Raw genomic sequence first — 24,143 nt, forward strand, 5'->3', positions numbered from 1 at the left:
TTTAATTTAGTAATTGTGGAAGATAGCTGAGTTATTGTGGGAAGTTCAAAATTGGACAGAGAGGATGACAACTGAGAAGGATAAAAAAATGCAGATAGAACAATTGACCATTTCACAGGATGTGAAATTGTTGATGAAGATTCTCAATCTTGGTGTAAAAAAAGTCCATAAATTTGTTGCAAACTGCGGCAGAGTGTGTATGTATGGCAAAGGTATCTGGGGGTTTAACAATATTAATCAATGAAGAAAACAAAGTGCGAGTGTTTCCTTCAGCGGATTCAATAACAGAGGTGTAGTAAGCAGATTTAGATTCTTTATAGTAAATGGCCTGTATTTATATAGCGCTTTACTAGTCCCTAAGGACCCCAAAGCGCTTTACATATCCAGTCATCCACCCATTCACACACACTTTCACACACTGGTGATGGCAAGCTACACTGTAGCCACAGCCACCCTGGGGCGCACTGACAGAGGCGAGGCTGCCGGACACTGGCGCCACCGGGCCCTCTGACCAACACCAGTAGGCAACGGGTGAAGTGTCTTGCCCAAGGACACAACGACCGAGACTGTCCAAGCCGGGGCTCGAACCAGCAACCTCCCGATTACAAAGCGAACTCCCAACTCTTGAGCCACGATCGTCCATATAGTGTTGTACAGTGGGGCAAAAAAGTATTTAGTCAGCCACCGATTGTGCAAGTTCCCCCACTTAAAATGATGACAGAGGTCAATAATTTGCACCAGAGGTACACTTCAACTGTGAGAGACAGAATGTGAAAAAAAAATCCTTGAATTCACATGGTAGGTCTACAATACTTTTCCTGGTGTCCTTCGAAAGCTCTTTGGTCTTGGCCATGGCGGAGTTTGGAGTCTGACTGTTTGAGGCTGTGGACAGGTGTCTTTTATACAGATGATGAGTTCAAACAGGTGCCATTCATACAGGTAACGAGTGGGGGACAGAAAAGCGTCTTACAGAAGACGTTCCAGGTCTGTGAGAGCCAGAGATTTTCCATGTTTGAGGTGACCAAATACTTATTTTCCACCCTAATTTACAAATAAATTCTTTACAAATCCTACCATGTGAATTCATGGATTTTTTTTTTCACATTCTGTCTCTCACAGTTGAAGTGTACCTTTGGTGCAAATTACTGACCTCTGTCATCATTTTAAGTGGGGGAACTTGCACAATCGGTGGCTGGCTAAATACTTTTTTGCCCCACTGTATATGACTGAGATACATGTCCTTGTGAATAGTAAGTCCTGTTTTCCTGGAGAGACATTCCAGGCGGCGTCCAGTAGCTTTAAGTTGGCGAAGTTTAGATGAGTACCATGGTGCAGAGTGAGAGAAAGAAAGAAATCCATAAATCCACATGGTAGGATTTGTAAAGAATTTATTCGTAAATCAGGGTGGAAAATAAGTATTTGGTCAATAACAAAAATACAACTCAATACTTTGTAACATAACCTTTGTTGGCAATAACAGAGGTCAAACGTTTACTATAGGTCTTTACCAGGTTTGCACACACAGTAGCTGGTATTTTGGCCCATTCCTCCATGCAGATCTTCTCGAGAGCAGTGATGTTTTGGGGCTGTCGCCGAGCAACACGGACTTTCAACTCCTGCCACAGATTTTCTATGGGGTTGAGGTCTGGAGACTGGCTAGGCCACTCCAGGACTTTCAAATGCTTCTTACGGAGCCACTCCTTTGTTGCCCGGGCGGTGTGTTTTGAATCATTGTCATGTTGGAAGACCCAGCCTCGTTTCATCTTCAAAGTTCTCACTGATGGAAGGAGGTTTTGGCTCAAAATCTCACGATACATGGCCCCATTCATTCTGTCCTTAACACGGATCAGTTGTCCTGTCCCCTTGGCAGAAAAACAGTCCCATAGCATGATGTTTCCACCGCCATGCTTCACAGTAGGTATGGTGTTCTTGGGATGCAACTCAGTATTCTTCGTCCTCCAAACACGACGAGTTGAGTTTATACCAAAACGTTCTACTTTGGTTTCATCTGACCACATGACATTCTCCCAATCCTCTGCTGTATCATCCATGTGCTCTCTGGCAAACTTCAGACGGGCCTGGACATGCACTGGCTTCAGCAGCAGAACACGTCTGGCACTGCGGGATTTGATTCCCTGCCGTTGTAGTGTGTTACTGATGGTGACCTTTGTTACTTTGGTCCCAGCTCTCTACAGGTCATTCACCAGGTCCCCCTGTGTGGTTCTGGGATCTTTGCTCACCGTTCTCATGATCATTTTGACCCCACGGGATGAGATCTTGCGTGGAGCCCCAGATGGAGGGAGATTATCAGTGGTCTTGTATGTCTTCCATTTTCTGATGATTGCTCCCACAGTTGATTTTTCCACACCAAGCTGCTTGCCTATTGTAGATTCACTCTTCCCAGTCTGGTGCAGGTCTACAATACTTTTCCTGGTGTCCTTCGAAAGCTCTTTGGTCTTGGCCATGGCAGAGTTTGGAGTCTGACTGTTTGAGGCTGTGGACAGGTGTCTTTTATACAGATGATGAGTTCAAACAAGTGCCATTCATACAGGTAACAAGTGGGGGACAGAAAAGCGTCTTACAGAAGACGTTACAGGTCTGTGAGAGCCAGAGATTTTCCATGTTTGAGGTGACCAAATACTTATTTTCCACCCTAATTTACGAATAAAAATTCTTTACAAAATCCTACCATGTGAATTCATGGATTTTTTTTTCACATTCTGTCTCCCACAGTTGAAGTGCACCTCTGGTGCAAATTACTGACCTCTGTCATCATTTTAAGTGGGGGAACTTGCACAATCGGTGGCTGACTAAATACTTTTTTGCCCCACTGTGTGTGTGTGTGTACACATACATATATATATACACACACACACACACACACACACACACACACACACACATACATACATACACATATATATATATATATATTTTAGGGGTGCAACGATATTCGTGTCGATATTGAACCGTTCGATACAGTGCTTTCGGTTCGGTACGCATATGTATCGAACAATACAAAATTTGTAATTTATTTTATCAACTTTCCTTCTGACGATGCTGTCTGTGTTGAGTGCTCAGTGAATCTGCGTTCGACTACTCCGCCTGGGGTCGACAGTGCAGCCTAGGCGGAGTAGTCGAACGCAGATTCACTGAGCGCTCAACACAGACAGCATAGTCAGAAGGAAGAGCGCAGGGCAAGCTAGCGAGACAGAAGTTAAGCTCTCCTTACAACATGGACCTCCCCCACCCTCATTCAGATCTGGCGTTTGGAATTATTTTGGTTTTCATGTGACGTATGACCCTGAAGGTAAGCGAGTCATGGACTAAAGTAAAACAGTATGTTGGATGTGCCATGCAATGCTCAATTACATGGGTGGGAACTAGAGTGTTAGCGCAGTTAGCTCGTTAACGTGTTGGCCGTCTAGCCCCATGCACGGGGCGATCAGCGGTAGCTCGTTAACGGAGATTTGCCATGTTGTGGCGTTAAGGTCATTTCAACGAGATTAACCTGAAAGCACTAGTGGGAACACAACGAATATGACTGCACATTTACGCCGACATCATCCTAGTGCAAAGACAAGTGGAAGCAGAAAAAAAACAAGCAAGCATGCTACTAACTTTAGCCGAGTCATTTAGACAGCTGCTTAATATGCTGCTGAGAATATAGCCCAGAAGAAGCGGATAGTATAGCTTTTATTTTGGAAAGAGCCATTTCTCTGTAATAAACTCTCTTTTCCAAAGATGAGTGATTCCTCAATCAGATACAGGGCTCGCAATATCGCTAGCCCGACGTCCCGGGGCTAGCGATTTTTCCAGTCGGGGTACCAAAATCTATCTCTGCCCTGCCCGTCGGGCTATTGTAGGAAGGAAAAATACATGTCAATGCTTTTGCATTCTTTCAGAAATGTAGCTGGGTTATTATGTCATTGGCATCGGTGAGCCACTCTCAATATGTGACATATTGAAATCACGTTTGAATTTGCGCTTGTTTTTTTGCTTTCACTTTGCAATCGCGCGAACTGTGTATAGAGAGTGACAGCACTGATCTGTGAGTGATGATAATTTGCGCACCAAGTCCTCTGACATCGTCTTATTAATCGTTACCTTACTATGCAAACATGACAAGTGAAATCTCCCGCAGCAAGCTTAAACATGTCAGAGGTTGATCGCGCAGAGAATCGCTGAGCTTATGTGAATGCGTGGGTAAAAGCAACGGGATTTATATTTGACTACGATGACCTGGATGACTGAGAACTTTCACAGACAGATATATATTTTAGTTCTGCTGAGCCAAATAAGACAGGTCAGGGTGAAGAAGTGACAGCCAAAGAAAAGCTTACCACAAAACGGAAAAGTTATGACAAATCAGACTATAAGGCAAAAAGAAAGTGCAGCTTTATGGTTTCATGGACAAAATTATCTCTGTGGCTACAATATGACGAGCTAAATAACCAGGGCTGCACATAAGTGGTCCGCAGGTGCGCATTCGCTGTCAAAATAAAAAACACGCACAAGGGTTAGGGTTAAATTTAAAAACTGTACTTTTGTGTTAAAATATATATTTATAATTTTAATAAATGACAAATTAAAAAGGGATGATCATTTTTTTTGTATCGAAAAAATATCGAACCGTGACACCAAAGTATCGAACCGAACCGTCAGTTTTGTGTATCGTTGCACCCCTACTATATATATATATATATATATATATATATATATATATATATATATATATATATATATATATATATTTATATATATATATATATATATATATTTATATTAGGGGTGCAACGATATTCGTATCGATATTGAACCATTCGATACAGTGCTTTCGGTTCGGTACGCATATGTATCGAACAATACAATTTTTTTCAATTTTTTTTTTTTCAATTTTTTTTTTTTGTGTCCCGTTTGGATCTATAGCCATCAGAATTGTTGTCTTGAGGCCAAGAAAGATGCCAAGAGGATTTATTTTAAGTGGATCATCATATTGGTCCATTTGATTGACCTTTATTATAATTATGAATTTATTTTATTTTCAGTTGCAAACGGGACAGACATGACTGTGGGATAGGACAGGGGGAAAGACTGAAAGAAAGAGGGTGAGAGAAAGAAAGAAAACCAAAGGGGAGAAAAAAAAAAGAACAATACAAAATTTGTAATTTATTTTATCAACTTTCCTTCTGACGATGCTGTCTGTGTTGAGCGCTCAGTGAATCTGCATTTGACTACTCCGCCTAGGCTCGAGAGTGCAGCCTAGGCGGAGTAGTCGAACGCAGATTCACTGAGCACTCAACACAGACAGGATGGTCAGAAGGAAGAGCGCAGGGCAAGCTAGCGAGACAGAAGTGGACCTCCCCACCCTCATTCAGATCTGGCGTTTGGAATTATTTTGGTTTTCATGTGACGTATGACCCTGAAGGTAAGCGAGTCATGGACTAAAGTAAAACAGTATGTTGGATGTGCCATGCAATGCTCAATTACATGGGTGGGAGCTAGTGTGTTAGCGCAGTTAGCTCGTTAAGGTGTTGGCCGTCTAGCCCCTCTGTATAGGGTAGCTCGTTAACGGAGATTTGCCGTGTTGTGGCGTTAAGGTTATTTCAACGAGATTAACCTGAAAGCACTAGTGGGAACACAACGAATATGACTGCACATTTACACCGACATCATCCTAGTGCAAAGACAAAAACAAGCATGCATGCTACAAACTTTAGCCGAGTCATTTAGACAGCTGTTAGCACAGGATTCTCCTTATGGAGACCTGATATGTTTAATATGCTGCTGAGAATATAGCCCAGAAGAAACGGATAGTATAGCTTTTATTTTGGAAAGAGAAATTTCTCTGTAATAAACTCTCTTTTCCAAAGATGAGTGATTCCTCAATCAGATACAGGGCTCGCAATATCGCTAGCCCGACGTCCCGGGGCTATCTCTCCCCTGCCTGTCGGGCTATTGTAGGAAGGAAAAATATATGTCAATGCTTTTGCATTCTTTCAGAAATGTAGCTGGGTAATTATGTCATTGGGTGAGCCACTGTCAATATGTGACATATTGAAATCGTGTTTGAATTTGCGCTTGTTTTTTTGCTTTCACTTTGCAATCGCGCGAACTGTGTATAGAGAGCGACAGCACTGATCTGTGAGTGATGATAATTTGTGCACCAATTCCTCTGACATCGTCTTATTAATTGTTAGCTTACTATGCAAACATGACAAGTGAAATCTCCCGCAGCTTAAACATGTGAGAGGTTGATCGCGCAGAGAATCGCTGAGCTTATGTGAGTGCGGCAGGATATATATTTCACTACGATGACCTGGATGATTGAGAACCTTCACAGACAGATATATATTTTAGTTCTGCTGAGCCGAATAAGACAGGTCAGGGTGAAGAAGTGACAGCCAAAGAAAAGCTTACCACAAAACCGAGAAGTTATGACAAATCAGACTATAAGGCAAAAAGAAAGTGCAGCTTTATGGTTTCATGGACAAAAGAATTTCTGTGGCTGCAATATGACGAGCTAAAAAACAACACGCACAAGGGTTAGGGTTAAATTTAAAAACTGTACTTTTGTGTTAAAATATATATTTATAATTTTAATAAATGACAAATTAAAAAGGCATGAACATTTTTTTTTGTATCGAAAAAATATCGAACCGTGACACCAAAGTATCGAACCGAACCGTGAATTTTGTGTATCGTTGCACCCCTAATATATATATATATATATATATATATATATATATATATATATATATATATATATATATGTGTGTGTGTGTGTGTGTGTGTGTGTGTGTGTGTGTGTGTGTGTGTATATGATATAAAACACGGGAAGCTGTAGAAGTACTAAGAGTTGACGGAAGAACTCAACAAGAAGTGGAAGGTGAGGCACTTGTTGCAATGACCCGCAAAAAGCAAAACCAAATATATTTGCTTTTAATGAAACAAGGTAGAAATATATTTCTACCTTGTTTCATCTTGGAAACAACAATCTGATTTCTGAAGTTAGGTGTTCTGCAAATCAGCAAAACAAAACAGCTGACTGAAGGCTCTCCAAGATTTGTGTTGGGATCAGAATGGGCTCACTTGTCTTTGTCAATGGCAATGTTTTCAGTAAACCCAAATTAATTTCCCAGTAGTTGCTCACAGTTGTATTACTCTAAAAGCAAATGAGGTTGACTACATGAGGAAAAGAAGTTGAATTAGTGAGAGAAATGTTTTGGAAGCTGCAGCCATCACTTGCAAAAATCACCAGCTCCCATGCTGCCTGCTGCACTTTGTGGGAACTTGAAGCCTGAAGCTTTCCAAAGGCAGAGATCAACTGCACCTAATCAACACATTGCTCCTTAAGACTGCTAACTCTGTGCCAAAATAAATAATTCCACTGAGTAGTTTAAGGGGACGGCTTCTTTTCTTTTCTTATGTGTGCTGTATTATTTTTATTTATTTGTTTATTTTTTCTTTTGTCCATTTTTCATCTTCGCAGTCTCTGCCAGGCTGATTATAGCCTCCCGTAGACTCACATAAGAGCTTGGTGTGTTTGATTGAATTTAGAGAGCAATTTGTTCAGCAAGGAGAGACGCAGTATAATCCAGTCCCTACAGACCGCCTGAGTAACTGTTTGTTTTCTATTAATTAGCATGTGTTTGTGTGCTTTGTCTGGATACTTCGGTTTCCTCATTTGCATGTGTGTGCTTGCTTTTGGTACTAATTTACAAAGGTATGTGTGTGTGTTGATGCATATACATTTGTCTGTGTTGATATTCTAAACCGCTTCACTCTGCTTCACATCCCAACCCATCAGGTTAGATGATTTTCTGCTTTAATTTGGGACTTTCAAAGAAGTCACCAGATGTCTGAGTGCACTCTGTTGCAGATGGGCTGGTTGCCCTTGTACTGCACTTCATTAATACTCTTGTCGCACACGAGCAATGTATATTAAACTGAAGAAACTTTGCTATGTTGTCATCATTGCATATTAATATTAATAATAATGGTTATAGTTATAATAAGAATAATTCTTATTCTTATTCTAATTATTATTATAAAATAATTACATTTCCACTTCCGTACCATTGATTGATTAATACTGAATTCTCTCGCAGTTTCTCTATTCCCATGTTGTTGCAGTATATTAATGACTAACCTCGTATTATGGATGGATTATCTCAGTTGTCCTCCTGACTGAAGTTTGGTCCTTTTACAGCATACTGCCATGCGACTGCATTTGTTGACTTTTATCGAGTGGAAAAAAGTTAGCATTCATCCTTAAGCTTCACTGTGTTTATGTTATGCTAACATAGCTGTGTCACTAGCGATCACTAGAACATCGTTATATACCAGCTTGTCCAACTTCAGTAACACTACAAAAGTTACTGCTGTTTAGTTTTCTGTCTTTTTTTATGTTGGAAGTGTCATGGTTTGCGGTAGGTGGCTGGAATTTCCATGAGGCTCCTGAACCTACCTGGGATCCGCCCCTGGGCAGGGCCACCTCCTTCAGCTCCTGCACACCTGGAGCCAATTGCAGGCAATCAAGCCAGAGTGATTTAAGCCTCATGCTGATGTTCATTCCCCGCTAGAACCCATGTTGGTAATCGGCCCTCATGTTTCAAGTTCTCTATGTGATTTACCTTGTTAACAAAACTTTCTTGTGCTGCAGTTTCTGGATTCACCTTGGCTCAAACCTTTGGCTCACACTAGTGATGGCCAAATGAAGCTTTCTGAAGCTTGTACTTAAAAACGGTTCATTACTCGAAGCTTTTCAACACAGTCCTCTCTGGTGACATCTGGTGGCCAAAAATATGAAGAGCAGCTTGAATCCACAAAATAAAACCAACTGCTTCATTATGATTGCCCATTCGACAGAGTGGAATTCTGTCTGATATTGGGCCGCTGTTGTGTTGCTTTGAACGTGTATTTTTTTGGTGGTTAAAAAAATGTGTTTTATTTGTTTAATAAATAGTTTTGACCAGTAAACTCTCCTTGTTTAAACATGCACCATGGTGTGGTCTTTCTTTGCTTGTGAATTCTTGATGTTGGTAAATACAATAATTGAAAAATACCACGTTACATATAATATATACATATAATAATGTACAACACATTATGGAGTATGCTTCTGCTCTGAGGTCTTGCCTCCATGCACTTATGCAATTAATCGCTAGACGGATGTATTTATAAATAATATTATATTAGGGAAATTTTCCCTGACATATTTTTGACCTGGGGGTAGAATTGATTGTGAAATGGAAAAGGAAAATGCTTATGAACTTGCAAATTAAAATCATGATGCATTTAAGGTAACCCTTTTTGATTTTTCTTTAAAAAGAGAATTTGTTCTACTGTGCGATGGCCGAACCTGTTCCTTTTCGTGGAGATCATTTCTCCTGCCTTAAGGAAAATCCCTTCACATGGCACAGAGGAGGCTGAAGTGCAGAGAAACTGGTAGAGATGCAGTTATACATTCTACCTGGGCCCCACCAACTATCAGCTAAAGAGAATAAATCAATTAAATTGCTGCACATTTGGCAGACTAACATTTTCAGATTAATTAAACAATAAAATATTTTTACAACATTACATGTAAAGAGTCAAGTGGAAGTTTTTTAAGTTAAGCAACAAAGTTAAGTTATTTAATGATATTTATATTATGGAAGCAGATTTTTGACATTTTACCTTTTTCCCATTTTCAGATATAATAAACACGCACAAAACAAAAGCAAACGGCCAGAACACAAAGCTGGAAAACCCACCCGATTGACAAAAATCAACTCAAAATTCTCCCACACAACAGAACCTCCTCTATTCCTCGCTGGCTCCAAATCTCTCAGTGGAATGATCAGTGGTTCGCTATCTGTCACCATCAAAACACTCCACAAATCCTTCGAATGATTCGCTTCCTTATAAACCATTGAATCAGATACCGAAGCAGTTAGGTTCTAAATGAAGCTTCGGACGTCACTGATCACGTGACTCTGGCCAAACGAATCAAGCTTCGACACAGTGCTTCTGAAGCAGTGTGTTGATGTTTTTGACACACGCACCGAAGCTTCAGCTTCTAGCTCACACTCTACTCTCGGACTCAGGATCCTTGTGGAATCATTGTGGAATCATTGTGGAAATCACTCTGTGCCTCACCTGCCTGCCCTCCTGCCATCACACTCCATCTGAAAACCCCAGATCTCAGGTCAGCCTTTCCACGCCACTCAGCTTCCCTGGATTCTTGTCACCCCCCCTCTCAACTCTCTGTTTCTCCTCCTGCAATATGACTGTTTCCTGCCAGTACAGACCACTCGGTCCCGTGATAGGAAGTGATTACGTTTTAATTTTTTCACAAATCTCTCAGTCAGAACATGGTATATCATGTTTAGGTGGAAACGAGCGAGCTAACTTCCTGCTAACTTCTAACAGCGTTAAATTTGATAAATTCTGCTTTCATGGATGCCTGGATGTTAAACTTAACTCATTCACTGCCATTGACGTCTATAGCCGTCAATGGCAGTGAATGAGTCAATAGGTTTAACTCATTCACTGCCAATGGCTGGCAGTGAATGAGTTAATTGTTACACCTGGTAAAGCAGCAACGCTGATCATTTTATTAAAGACAAAAGAATTTAGACAGTTTTTAACTCTCAGTGATGCAACAGTGTTTGTTTGACTTTGGTACCTGAAGCAGAGTTTGGACCCAGATTACTCTGCGAGGATCCTGACTACGGTAGCCATAATGCTCCGACAATCCATCAAGGGATGCGGCTTTGTAGCTTACCAAAGTCACACTAAAACATTTTTCGACAGATTTTTGTCGTGTACCACATAAAATGTGTTTGAGGTCAGTAAGCACAACCAGAATTCATACATAAGGCAGACTGGATTACAAGGTGCACTGTCGATTTTTGAGAAAATTAAAAGGATTTGAAGTGTGCCTTATCTTGCAGAAAATACAGTACTTGAATTGTTAAATAATTAGAAGTTCTAGCACAATAACTGATATTCTCAAAACAATGAATCAATGCATTCCCATCCGTCAGGGAAAGTATGCAAAATTTTTCCATTGTTAAATACAATGCAATGCTCAGTTTCAGATTTTGCAGAACTGTGGTAATTTATCAGATTCTTTCCTGCATGTGCAGTGGGTAAAATAAGTAACCCATCCAATTTCCATGGGTCCCCTCTATGAACTCTGAGTTTTAGTTCTTTCCATTGATTTCCAACTGGATTTAAGCCAGGTGATTAGCTGGGCCATTCTAGCAGCTTTAATTTCTTTCTCTAAAATAATTGATAGTTTCCTTGCCTGTGTTTTTGGAATTATTATCTAGCTGAAACAACTACCCTCATTTCCTCTTCATCATCCAGGTAAACGGCTGCAGATTTATATCAAAAATGTCTCAGTACATTATCCTACCTTCAGTTAATCAATTCCAGCAATCATTCATTGTAGCATGTCAATTAAATTGAAAGCCTTATTCTTAGGCGTGTGCATTTTCCCCACTTGAAAATACAAATGATGGTTGTATTGTCCATCATCTGGCTGCCCCTTACTTACTTTCCGGCGGATTTCTCAGACTTTCTATAAGAATTATTGTGGCTGATTTTAGCATCCATGTAGATGTTAAAAACGACAGCCTCAACGCCATCATTTCATTTATAATTAGACTAAAATGGCTTCTCTCTGGTAAGTGAACTGACTCATCATCTTACACATCTCACACTCTTTAGCTTTTCTCAACCAGCATTTTATCTGTGAAAAATTAATTTCTAATCTTGTCCATCCTAGTCACTCCCACTTCAAATCTTAGTATTCTCAGCTTTGCCACCTCATGGTTGGCGTCTTGTCTTTTTTTTTCAGTGCTGCCATCTCTAGATCAGCAATGTTTCACTACCATCTTGTAAACCTTCCTTTTCTCTCTTGTTGTCATCCTTCTGTCACAAATCACCACTTACCCTCATCTGCACCCACTCAAGCCTGCCCACGCTCTTGTCCTCAACTCTCTTGTGCATTGTCTGTTGCTTTGGATGATTGACACTAGGTATTTAAACTCATCCACCTTAACTGCCTCTAGTCCTTTCATCTTATTTTTTGTTCTCTCCATACTATACCTCCACTGTCCTCATACATGTCCCACACCCCCTCACATACGTTTTTGTTATGCCTGACTTCCTTATACAGTACAACTGTTCTTGTCATGGCCCTCTATCATATAATTTCTCTAGATCTGCAAAGGCAGAGTGCACCTCCTTCTGACCTCCTCTATTCTTCTTCATCAAAGTGTAGTGCTCTTTCTGGCATGAAGTCACAGTGCTGCTCAGTGATCTTCGCCACTCGCTTTAATTTAGCTAAAACATAAGTCCATACAAGTGCACATCTCCATTCTTCTGAGAAACAATTTGTTAAAAGAAAAGTTTACTGCCCTCTCTCTCAGAAATCTCCATACCTCTACAGGTCAGCTGGACCAATTGCCTTCCTACTGTTTATTCCCCTCACTGAAAGCTGACAGACGGGCTTGTCCAGCTGTGACCAGTAAAAGCAAAAAAGAAGAGAGGGATGAAGGATGAATGAGCAAAGGATCATGACTGCTCCTGTGCACTGTACCTGTCTCAGTCAATGTGGCCTTCCCCTCATAATCCCGCAAAGAGTGTAAATAGGGTTATTATTCTTTATCCAGGCAGGTGGCATAAGAATGACTCACTGGCACATACACATGAAAAGTAGCTATATTAATATATCAGCTATATTAAAACAAGTCTAAGGACTAGAATGTTCACTCCATAGAAGCTGGTCTGGGAAGCTATGTGCCATGGTCCGGGTGAGTGCTGGAGTCCCAGTCTCCGACCGTAGGCGGAGTCGCTGCATTCCTGCATGTCTCCACACATGCTGGCAATTGAGCTGCCAGTACTTACAAGCACTCACCACTACTCTTCGCCAAGTCATAAGCTAACCGCAGTTAGTGCTGACCGTCATAGTGTTTCACAGAAAGAGTTTTGTTCATAGTAATATTTATTTACCTTGTGTTTTCCTACCTTCAGCCATCCTGTTGCCTGCCACATCCACCCTCTGGCAATACACTCCTTCATCCGGACGCTGGTTTGTACTCAGCACCTCTTTGCATCACAACACCTTTTGGATTCACTCATCTGCCTGCCCTTCTGTCACAGTACTTGACGGAACCCACACTGCCTCACATCGGACCACTTACCCCTCTATTGAAATTCCTCCACCTGCCAAAGTAAGATAAAATCTGTTTGTGGTTCATACTCACCAGCACTTGACTGACCCAGCCACTAAACCTCGTCTCCTCTCATTCTAGTGTTCAGAACCTCCTGGTTGTGTTTGCTGTTCCGAGCCCCTGTACCTATTCCCCTTGTCACAGTTCCAAAGTGCCTTTCTCTAAATCTAGTATTTCACGTAGTTTAGTATCACTCATGTTTGCTAATGTTATTAGAGTCTCATGTTATTCCTCATCGTTCACAGTTCACAGTCAAATCACCTTCGTTATCATCTTGCGCTTGTAAATAAAGTTCTGTAAATCACCTTCACCAGTGCCACCTATTTTTTTTTAGCTTTCTGTGTTTGTGGTGTTGCATCAATAGTGTAAACACTGAACTAATGTGAATATAGCTCAACTGCTAACACTTTAAGCTTTCAAATCTTTTGTGAATGCAGGTCTTTGTTTTAATCCTTGGTTTAGAAAAAAAAATCTGTTCTATGAAATCAGAAACACTACATTGTGAAGCCTATCATAACTAACAACTGAGTTTCATACTGAAAGCTGCTCAGCGGCTTAGTTGCTCCCTTCAGCTGTGATCTGTCAGCTTGTGTTAAGTCTGAAATTAAAAGCGAGAAAGATTAAGAAATGCTGTTGACAAGTTCTAGAATAGGCAAGGGACGTGGAATGGCAAAATTCACAAGAAAAATTTCACAGTCCCCTGGCTACTGTCTTGCATGTTTCAAACTACTTTGCTGCTGTTTTTGTCTCGTTGCATCAGGATCATCAAAGTTTTTGATTGTTAGCATGGCAATGCTGCTTATTGATTGGTCTGTCTAAAAATTAACACTTTGACAACCAAAGGCCATATTTCCGCAGTAGCTGATTTGTCTAATCCCGTGCAGTTGAGAAATAGGTGACAAGAATTAAAACTTTATAAGTACAATATATTAAAAATACCAAAAGAGGCACAGCTCACTTAATACATTTTAATACATTTGCTAAACAGCTTCTATGCTACGGTGTGTGTGTGTGTGTATGTGTATATATATATATATATATATATATATATATGTATGAAGACAAAAAAGTCTTTAAACTGCAGCCAGATGCTGCTTCATTTACGGTGTCAGGCATATTTATCTCTTTTTGCGATGCACTCGCACTGCCCTCTTCACCACTGTCTACTTTCTCACTCACTTACTGAGAGGACAGATGCACGCTCCACTTGACTGTTTTTCACATAATGATATTATTCTATATCCTCGCATGTGGTTGGCCACAATATTGAGGGATTGGAGCATAGCTGAGCCACTGTGTGAGAGCTGAGCAGCGAAAGGAAATTAAGTGAGGAGCCGGTTCTCGCTCAATGGGAGTCAATTCTTCTGATTCACTACTAAGCACTCTCTTAGAGCACTTACACAGCTCTTAGAGCCAATGCTTTTGCGCATGACACATTATCGAACGTTACGTTGTGTGTCATGGATACTGTTGACTCTAAATCTCCCGACCACTATGTCGATCTGAGACAGCAAGACTGAGACAGCGAGACCAAGACAAGACTGAGGGATCCGAGACTAAGACAAGACCAAGACCAAAGTCCGTCGAGACCGGTCTCGAGACCAAGACCGGTCATGAGACATCCAACTCTAATATTCGATTCAATTTTATTTATATAGCACCAAATCACAACAGCAGTCACCTCAAGGTGCTTTATATTGTACAGTAGATCATACAACAATAGATGCAGAGAAAAACCCAACAATCATATGACCCCCTATGAGCAAGCACTTTGGCGACAGTGGGAAGGAAAAACTCCCTTTTAACAGGAAGAAACCTCCGGCAGAACCAGGCTTAGGGAGGGGCGGGGCCATCTGCTGCAACCAGTTGGGGTGAGAGAAGGAAGACAGGATAAAGACATGCTGTGGAAGAGAGACAGGTGACTGGAAAGGAAAAACTCAGTACATCATGGGAATCCCCCGGCAGCCTACGTCTATTACAGCACAACTAACGGAGGATTCAGGGTCACCTGGTCCAGCCCTAGCTATATGCTTTACCAAAAAGGAAAGTTTTAAGCCTAATCTTAAAAGTAGAGATAGTGTCTTTCTCCTGAATCCAAACTGGAAGCTGGTTCCACAGAAGAGGGGCCTGAAAACTGAAGACTCTCCCTCCCATTCTACTTTTAAATACTCTAGGAACACAGCAAATTCCTTGTAGCTTGACAAGATTTATTGTCTTAATTTTAGCCAGATTATCTTGTCCATCTTGTTTTGAACATTACAAGCTAGTTTCCAGTCTCATGTGTTAGATGATTAAACTTGTTTCAAGTATATATTACTTTTTTTTTCTTATTTAGTCTGTATATCTAAAAATGAACCATTTTACATTTATTTCAAGCAAAAATAGCTTTTAGATAGAGTGTAAAACAAAAATTATCTCAAAATAAGAAACATTCACCTTTTTCTTTGAAATAAGAAAGTCACTCATTGGAAGGTATTTATTTCAGGTTTTTAAAGAAAGGACATCTTCAAGGTTGTATTTTATCATAACATAGACACTGTTTCTGAAATTGACTGGGTAATATGACGTAAAATCAAGTAGGTCTTCAACATCAGTCTGTTCCGTTGCTTGGGCAAGGTTGGGAATTGCAATTTCATAGGCAAGAAAGTCTTTGTTGAAACCCAAGGTTTCATACACCTGGTATTCAAAACAATAAAGTAAACTATTAACAATAAAAATGTTTTTTACAAGTCCAAAGATAGGGTTTAAACCATTTGCTGAAATGAGTACAAGAGACCTGTCACAGATGTATTTGTTTCCATGTAAAATAAGCCACTTTACTCTAACTTCATGATGTATAGCATCTTCAATCCCAAAAAATCTACAACCTTTGATTGCAAATGGTCCATGTTAGCAACCTCTGATATAGGACCTAGTTCTTTCTCATTTACAAATATCAAATGCTCAGTTCCTGCTTCACTTTGGCAACACTCCAGCAGCTGATTGTGGTTTACAAGAGACTTACACACTTTCTTAAAGTTTAATTTGGATGACCATTGTTTAAAAAAACTGTGTTTAGACTCGAATCTCATGACGTATTAGAGGTCCTAGGGCAATAATTTAAGAGGGAAGATGCAGCATGTAATGTTGCTTTGGTATTACATTTTTTTCTGGGAATAGTTGCCTGAATTGTTTAAGATGATCTTCTATCATTTTTTTTAGTTTGGACACAGTTTGTAAAGACACAACTGGGGCAAAAAGTATTTTAACAATTTCAATTAAATCCAAAATAAACTGGATAAAGGGATTTTTCTCTACAACACTGTACAATAAGAATGGCAAAATCTTGATCAATATAAGCATTTGTCCAGAGGATTGTTTGAGTCTGTTGTTACTTGAAGCTAAAGTAGCAATACTAATTGGTGAAGGCTTGTCACGTATGTCCACTGATGAAAAAGGAATGTTCTGCATTGCAGAATTAAACATGTTCAATTCCAAATTTCCAGATAAAACAAGGTATTTCAACACACACTTAATTTCCATTGGTGCCACTCCTTCAAGAATTACATGCATAATATCCTGTGGCATCTGCTCTATGAGATTAAAACCTGGGAAATCAACTAATTAGCTTTGTCTATTTATGCCAAAAGTCGTTTTGAGCGAGGATTTCAAAAATTCAGTAGTTGCCCTTTCTATTTCAATGCACTGCCTAATGTGTCCGTCCAATATCCGTCTGGTGAAACTATGTTCATTGAAATTTTCTTGCATTTCATCAAAAGTACACTCACAATGATGACATTTGCTATACGCAAAACCAACTCCTTTCTTAAATCCTGCAAGCTCATGCTGGGCCAGAGTGTCTCCACACACAGCAACAACTGCTCCGTTTAAATAAAATTCCCCATTGACAGTGTTAATCACAACACCATCGTACAGTAACTTCAAGTCCTCATTGGTTCTCCGTAGTATTATATCTACCCCACACTCATCTATGTCCCTAGACTTTGCGATTGCGAGAAGTCTGATGGAAGCCAACTTTGATCTAAATTTAGGGTCTATGTTGCCTAAGGTGTAATAAAACATTAGTAGTTTATTTACACTCGCACGTGACCCTAGGGGGTTACACATTTCTATCTCATCAGAATAGAGTATCAGTTGTAAAACAGTGGGTGGGTTTTAAAAATAATTCCATCATTAATGCCATACAAAAAACTGGCATTGGGGCAAATTCAGCACTGGCCTTCATACCTATTAAAATATTCTAATCAAGTAGTTTATCTTAGAAAACACACAACTTTAAAACTATAATCTTCACTTGAACTGAGTACATTTTCTCTAGTTAGGCTTTACTACGGTTTTACTAAAGCTGAATTCGGGTAACTGTGCTTGGTTAAGGTTAAACAACACACGTACATTTAAAAATTCGCGCGCATACACACAGAAACACATAAAGTACATTACCTGATTCTGATGAGGTGTTTGAAGCTCAGCCGCTCCATCACGTTCTGACTTTCCTGTCGCTCCTCCTCCAACACCTCCGATGTTACTGGGGGGTCTAGTGGTGGTGGCTCTACTTCAGTGCCATTGCTAACAGTTTGTCTGGGTTCGGCAGTATAGTCGGCAAAAATGGCTGTACCAAAATTTTCGCCTCCTAATACATTTGCATCGGATGAAGCTGTCAGCCATCCTGTAGGCGGGTTCCCAGTGGCGATGTATTGTGGATGTGTGCGTCTGAGATGGTGGTAAAACGAGTTGAAAACACGGTAATCCTCGGCGCATCCATCGACTCCACAAATGACACGGAAATCTGGACTGCGACTGTGTGCAGTATTAATGTGACTTAAGAGAGACTTCAATGTTAACGCCACAAAGACGAAGCAAATCACACACCTCCAACAGGCCATTGTATTAGACTAAAGTCAAGCAGAAAATATGTTGCAGTGTGGAGCTAGTTTGGGAAATACCAAGTTCATGGGGGGGAGGGGGGTATTACAAACTGTAACTGTAAAAACAAAAAATGGTCACAAATAAGGTAAAATGAAATAACACCTATAAGAGTTTATTTTAAATCAATGAAGAAAAAATTTACCTATCATACTGACTGTGTTTTATGAACGTACAAACCACTAAATTGTATATAGAAGCAAAAATTGAGATGTCCACCCCCTTCATCTTCCATGTTAGTTGTTACCTAACTCCGTTTGAATTTGGAGTCACAGGAATCTTCTGCACCTGAGCGTTGAAAGAAAAACTGTAAGAGAAAACTTCGTCAAGAAAGAGAGGTAAGCAATTTTAATTTTTTGAATGTAAGTAGTGTGTAGTCTAATCACTGTTCTAAAGTCAAGCGGACAGAATAATAAATTTAGCAAGTAATGTTACTAAGTAATGTAGCATGCTAACGGATGCTAGCGTTAGCTTAGCAGCCCTCGCATGTGGTTCAGAGAACATTTAGTGAAGTATCTACTGTAATGTTGTAAGAATTCCTAGCTATGCTATTTATAAGGGGCAGTGTTAGCTGTTTGTATTAACTTAAGTTAATAGGCACACTGAGAATTTCTTTCAATTAGCAAGAGAGCTAATTAACCACATTCAGGGTTTTCCAATTGTCTTTGACTGATTTACTAGCTGCTTGAATTCCCTTACAAGGTGTGGGTTTAAATTAATATTTTGATATTAATTGGATTTATTAAAGTGGGCTCAAAACAGTGTTATTCAGGAATCAGGCTGGTTGGTAAAACAAGTAGGGCTGTGTATCGATTCAAAATTGAAACAGAAGATGGCAGCACTGCATGTACAAGGATGCCAGCTGCCGTTAAACCCCGAAGACGAAGAAGCTGTATCCCAGAATTCATAGCCTAGCTCAGTTTCCAAAAATGGCGGCAGCTAGTTAGTTTTAAAATTTCTCTTATTACTCTTTCTAGGTCACAAAATAAACGTTTAACATATTTTCAGGCGAGAATGTAGCCGTGTAAACTTCAAATATCTGGACAGTTTATCAAGACACCACATATTTTTGTTACACCCCGGCCTAGGCAACCGGCGTGCAACACAGGAAAAATAAAGTAAGGAAAAAATGCCCCCACGCTTACTGCTCTTAAGGAGGGCGAACCAACAAAAAAGACTAATATGGGTCTCCACCAAAATCCCAAAACGAAAGTATCGACAACTATTTACATCAAAGCAAAATAGGACATTTATTTACAGCAAAACACCAAACTATTTACAACCGGGGGGGAAGATCACCATATGACAAACTGAAACACAGGGCTTAAATACATAGAGGGAGCCATCAAGGAATGGACAACAGGAGGGAAACACAGCTGGGGCAAATCAGAACTGACGAGACAAGGAAGCGTAAACTGAACACACTGAGATAAGACAGACTTTCAAAGTAAAGCAGGAAGCACATAACAGTCACGCCTAAAACAAAACACTGACAACACCGAATCGTAACATTTTCAAAAGCCCTCCGACATTTTCGGAGACATCTGTTACCCACTAGTTCGATAGCTAGCCGGGGTTTAACGCTCACTAGAGCCCGTGAGAACACCGGACTCCAGGCGAACCATTTTCAAAACCACCGCCGTCTTTCACTACTCAGGTGAAACATGATATATAAGTCACTTAAATAACTTAAAAATGTTATTGTTTGGCTTTTTTCAGTATTTTATTTGTTTCTGAGTAAATCGGTTTGGCTGAGATTAAAGTTATAGTTTTTACACAGCTGAATAAACGTCAAGCAGACAGCTGATTATCAGAAGTGTGAGATGCTCGAAAATATACTCCGGTGTCCTTTTATATTTTAGATAGCAATGAGCAATCTGCAAATTTCTTTAAAATATAATAAACTATCATCTTGCCTTTATTTTTAGTTAGCACATACCTTAAACACTTAAAGCTATAAGCTAATGATGGTTATATAAGAGCAGATGCTGCTGGTGCAATAAGCTGTACATTTTCCGTCCAATGGATGCATGATCTGGCAGCCCTAGTCAGCATAATCTTATTGATAAAATTCAATGACACAAATCTGGGTGAGTAAAAGTTCACTGGGCAATATTGTATAACCCTTTCAGACCTCAGCCTGGCTGTCTGGACATTTCTTTTCTATTATAGCTTTAAAAAGGGTAAAAATGTTGAACAATCAAAACGATTCTTTGACGTGAATCAATTTGATTCTCATGGGACTCAATTAAGATTCAACTTTTCAAATGTTTTTAACATAACACTAATGAAAACATTTGTCTTGCAGGTGACTGAGCAATGGAGAAGCTGGATGATGTAACAGTATCTGTCCTTAAAGGTTATATTTGATAATATATTTCTGTGTGTGTGTGTGTGTGTGTGTGTGTGTGTGTGTGTGTGTGTGTGTATATAAAAAAACACCCAGCACGCCCCTGCTGGCGTTTTATCCTTCAAGCTCGGGTCCTCTACCAGAGGCCTGGGAGCTTGAGGGTCCTGCGCAGTATCTTAGCTGTTCCCAGGACTGCGCTCTTCTGGACAGAGATCTCCGATGTTGTTCCCGGGATCTGCTGGAGCCACTCGCCTAGCTTGGGAGTCACCGCACCTAGTGCTCCGATTACCACGGGGACCACCGTTACCTTCACCCTCCACATCCTCTCGAGCTCTTCTCTGAGCCCTTGGTATTTCTCCAGCTTCTCGTGTTCCTTCTTCCTGATATTGCTGTCATTCGGAACCGCTACATCGATCACTACGGCCGTCTTCTTCTGTTTGTCTACCACCACTATGTCCGGTTGGTTAGCCACCACCATTTTGTCCGTCTGTATCTGGAAGTCCCACAGGATCTTAGCTCGGTCATTCTCCACCACCCTTGGGGGCATCTCCCATTTTGACCTCGGGACTTCCAGGTTATACTCGGCACAGATGTTCCTGTACACTATGCCGGCCACTTGGTTATGGCGTTCCATGTATGCCTTGCCTGCTAGCATCTTGCACCCTGCTGTTATGTGCTGGATTGTCTCTGGGGCATCTTTACACAGCCTGCACCTGGGGTCTTGCCTGGTGTGATAGACCCCAGCCTCTATGGATCTTGTGCTCAGAGCTTGTTCTTGTGCTGCCATGATTAGTGCCTCTGTGCTGTCTTTCAGTCCAGCTTTGTCCAGCCACTGGTAGGATTTCTGGATATCAGCCACCTCCTCTATCTGCCGGTGGTACATACCGTGCAGGGCCTGTCCTTCCATGATGGTTCCTCGTCTCCCTCCTCTTTCTTGGGTTTCTGCTGCCTGAGGTATTCACTGAGCACTCGGTCAGTTGGGGCCATCTTCCCAATGTATTCTTGGATGTTCGTTGTCTCATCCTGGACTGTGGTGCTGACACTCACCAGTCCCCGGCCCCCTTCCTTCCGCTTAGCGTACAGCCTCAGGGTGCTGGACTTGGGGTGAAACCCTCCATGCATGGTAAGGAGCTTTCTTGTCTTTATGTCAGTGGCTTCTATCTCCTCCTTTGGCCAGCCTATTACCCCAGCAGGGTACCTGATCACGGGCAGGGCGTACGTGTTGATGGCCCGGATCTTGTTCTTACCATTCAGCTGACTCCTCAGGACTTGCCTGACCCTCTGCAGGTACTTGGTGGTTGCAGCTTTTCTAGCGGCCTCTTCATGGTTCCCATTCGCCTGCGGGATCCCCAAGTACTTGTAACTGTCCTCTATGTCTGCAATGTTGCCTTCTGGTAGTTCAATCCCCTCAGTTCTGACTACCTTCCCTCTCTTTGTTACCATCCGACTACACTTCTCCAGTCCGAACGACATTCCAATGTCATTGCTGTATAGCCTGGTAGTGTGGATCAGTGAATCGATGTCTCGTTCACTCTTGGCATACAGCTTGATGTCATCCATGTACAGGAGGTGGCTGACAACTTCTCCGTTCCGTAGTCGGTATCCGTAGCCAGTCTTGTTAATGATCTCACTGAGGGGGTTCAGGCCTATGCAGAACAGCAGTGGGGACAGAGCATCTCCTTGGTAGATCCCGCACTTGATGGTGACTTGTGCTATGGGCTTGGAGTTGGCCTCTAGTGTTGTGCACCACATCCCCATTGAGTTCCTGATGAAGGCTCTTAGGGTCCCATTGATCTTGTACAATTCTAGGCATTCCAGTATCCAGCTGTGGGGCATTGAGTCATAGGCCTTCTTGTAATCAATCCAGGCAGTACACAGGTTGGTCAGTCTGGTCTTGCAGTCTCGGCTGACTGTTCTGTCTACCAGTAGCTGGTGTTTTGCGCCTCTGGTATTCTTGCCAATTCCTTTCTGTGTCCTGCTCATGTATTGACCCATGTGCCTGTTCATCTTAGCCGATATGATGCCTGACAGGAGCTTCCATGTAGTACTGAGGCAGGTTATTGGTCGGTAGTTGGAGGGGACCGGTCCCTTCTTGGGGTCCTTGGGGATCAGCACCGTCCGACCTTCGGTTAGCCATTCCGGGTGTCTCTCGTTAACTAGCAGCTGGTTCATTTGTGCTGCCAGACGCTCGTGGAGTGCAGTCAGCTTCTTTAGCCAGTAGGCGTGAACCATGTTGGGCCCTGGTGCTGTCCAACTCTTCATACTGGAGACCCTTTCTTGGATATCTGCCACTGTGATGGTTACTGGACCCTGTTCGGGGAGGTCGCTGTGGTCTGCCCTCAGATCCGCTAGCCACTGAGCATTGCCGTTATGGGTTGCGTCCTTCTCCCATATGCCCTTCCAGTATTGCTCGGTCTCCAGCCTGGGTGGTGCTGTTCTCTTATTATTATTGTTCCCTTGCAACTGAGAGTACACCTTTGCTGGTTCTGTGGAGAACAGCTGGTTTATTCTCCTGCCTTCTATCTCTCTGGTGTACCTCCTCAAGCGGCTGGCCAAGGCTGTGAGTCTTTGCTTGGCAGTTTCCAAGGCCTCAGGTATGGACAGCTTGCTGTATTTCTTATGCACCTTCTTTGTCGCACCTGTCTGCAACTCCGTTAGTTGGCTAACCTCCCTCCGTGCTACTTTGATCTTGCCCTCTAGCCTCCTTCTCCTTGGAGGGTACTGCCCCTATGTCAAGGCTGTAATTGCAAGTAGATAACACAATTGTGTTATTTAAATTTCAGTGATTATTCTTGAACACACAAACTTAAAATCACCAAATTCTCAAAAAGGATTGTTTAGTATTCAGGACAGACCATGAATAACTTACAACATATTAGGTGAAACACTCACTTAAGCATATGTTCAAATGTAACAATACAGAAAAAATGGGATCATATGAATCATTGAAAAAAACCTGGTCTTACCAGCCTCTATTACATCTGCTCTGTCAGTCCAGGAAGTCTTGAACTTGAGTAAGAGGATTGCAGCTGCAGCCAACTCTGGATCCTCCATCATTGGTCCAAAACGCTTTTGAAGGCCATTTTGCAGGGCTCCGATGAGTGGCACACGTCTTGCTTGATGTCTCCAGCCTGCTAAGTTTGGACAGTAGTTGTTGGATTACTGGCAGGAGCCATCCCATAAAGGAAGTGGACTCAGACTGAAGTATGTTTGAAGCTTTCACCAGTGGCTTCATGGTGGTACAGTACTCCCTTAGGAATGCAACTTCTGCAGGACTCAACCTGTAAGACACAACAACAAAACCCACTATGACTATAATAGAGATCTTATGATTAAATATTAAGAGTCTGCTCACGTTTTTAACCGTCCGTTAAGGAAAATTCACAAAATTTGCAACCACATTGGTGTCCAATTTTACTCACATTTTCATCTTGAAGTCCTCACAAATGCTCCTGATGGCATCTTCCCCCTTTTCATCAATGATGCATATTATCCTTTCAATGGCAAGGTAGGTTGAATTCCACCGTGTTGCATTGGGACGAATGATCTGTAGCTCACACTTGTCCTCTATCACTTCATTTGCCAAATGAGACCGGACAGTTTGTTCCAAATGGCCTGGCATTTTGCAAAGGTTGCACAGA

General features: G+C 41.4%; 1 pseudogene; it reads right to left on the reverse strand.

Annotated features, from left to right (window-relative positions):
- Window positions 1-16,401: 16,401 nt before the first annotated feature.
- Window positions 16,402-24,124, reverse strand: LOC147318286 (uncharacterized; annotated as a pseudogene).
- Between the last annotated feature and the right edge of the window lie 19 nt (window positions 24,125-24,143).

The sequence above is a fragment of the Aulonocara sp. 'chitande type north' Nkhata Bay genome, linkage group LG11 (genome assembly GCF_057382095.1).
Source record: "Aulonocara sp. 'chitande type north' Nkhata Bay isolate Kocher_YH1m ecotype deep benthic linkage group LG11, A_spYH_male_GT1.1, whole genome shotgun sequence".
In the NCBI taxonomy this organism is placed as follows: domain Eukaryota; kingdom Metazoa; phylum Chordata; class Actinopteri; order Cichliformes; family Cichlidae; genus Aulonocara; species Aulonocara sp. 'chitande type north' Nkhata Bay.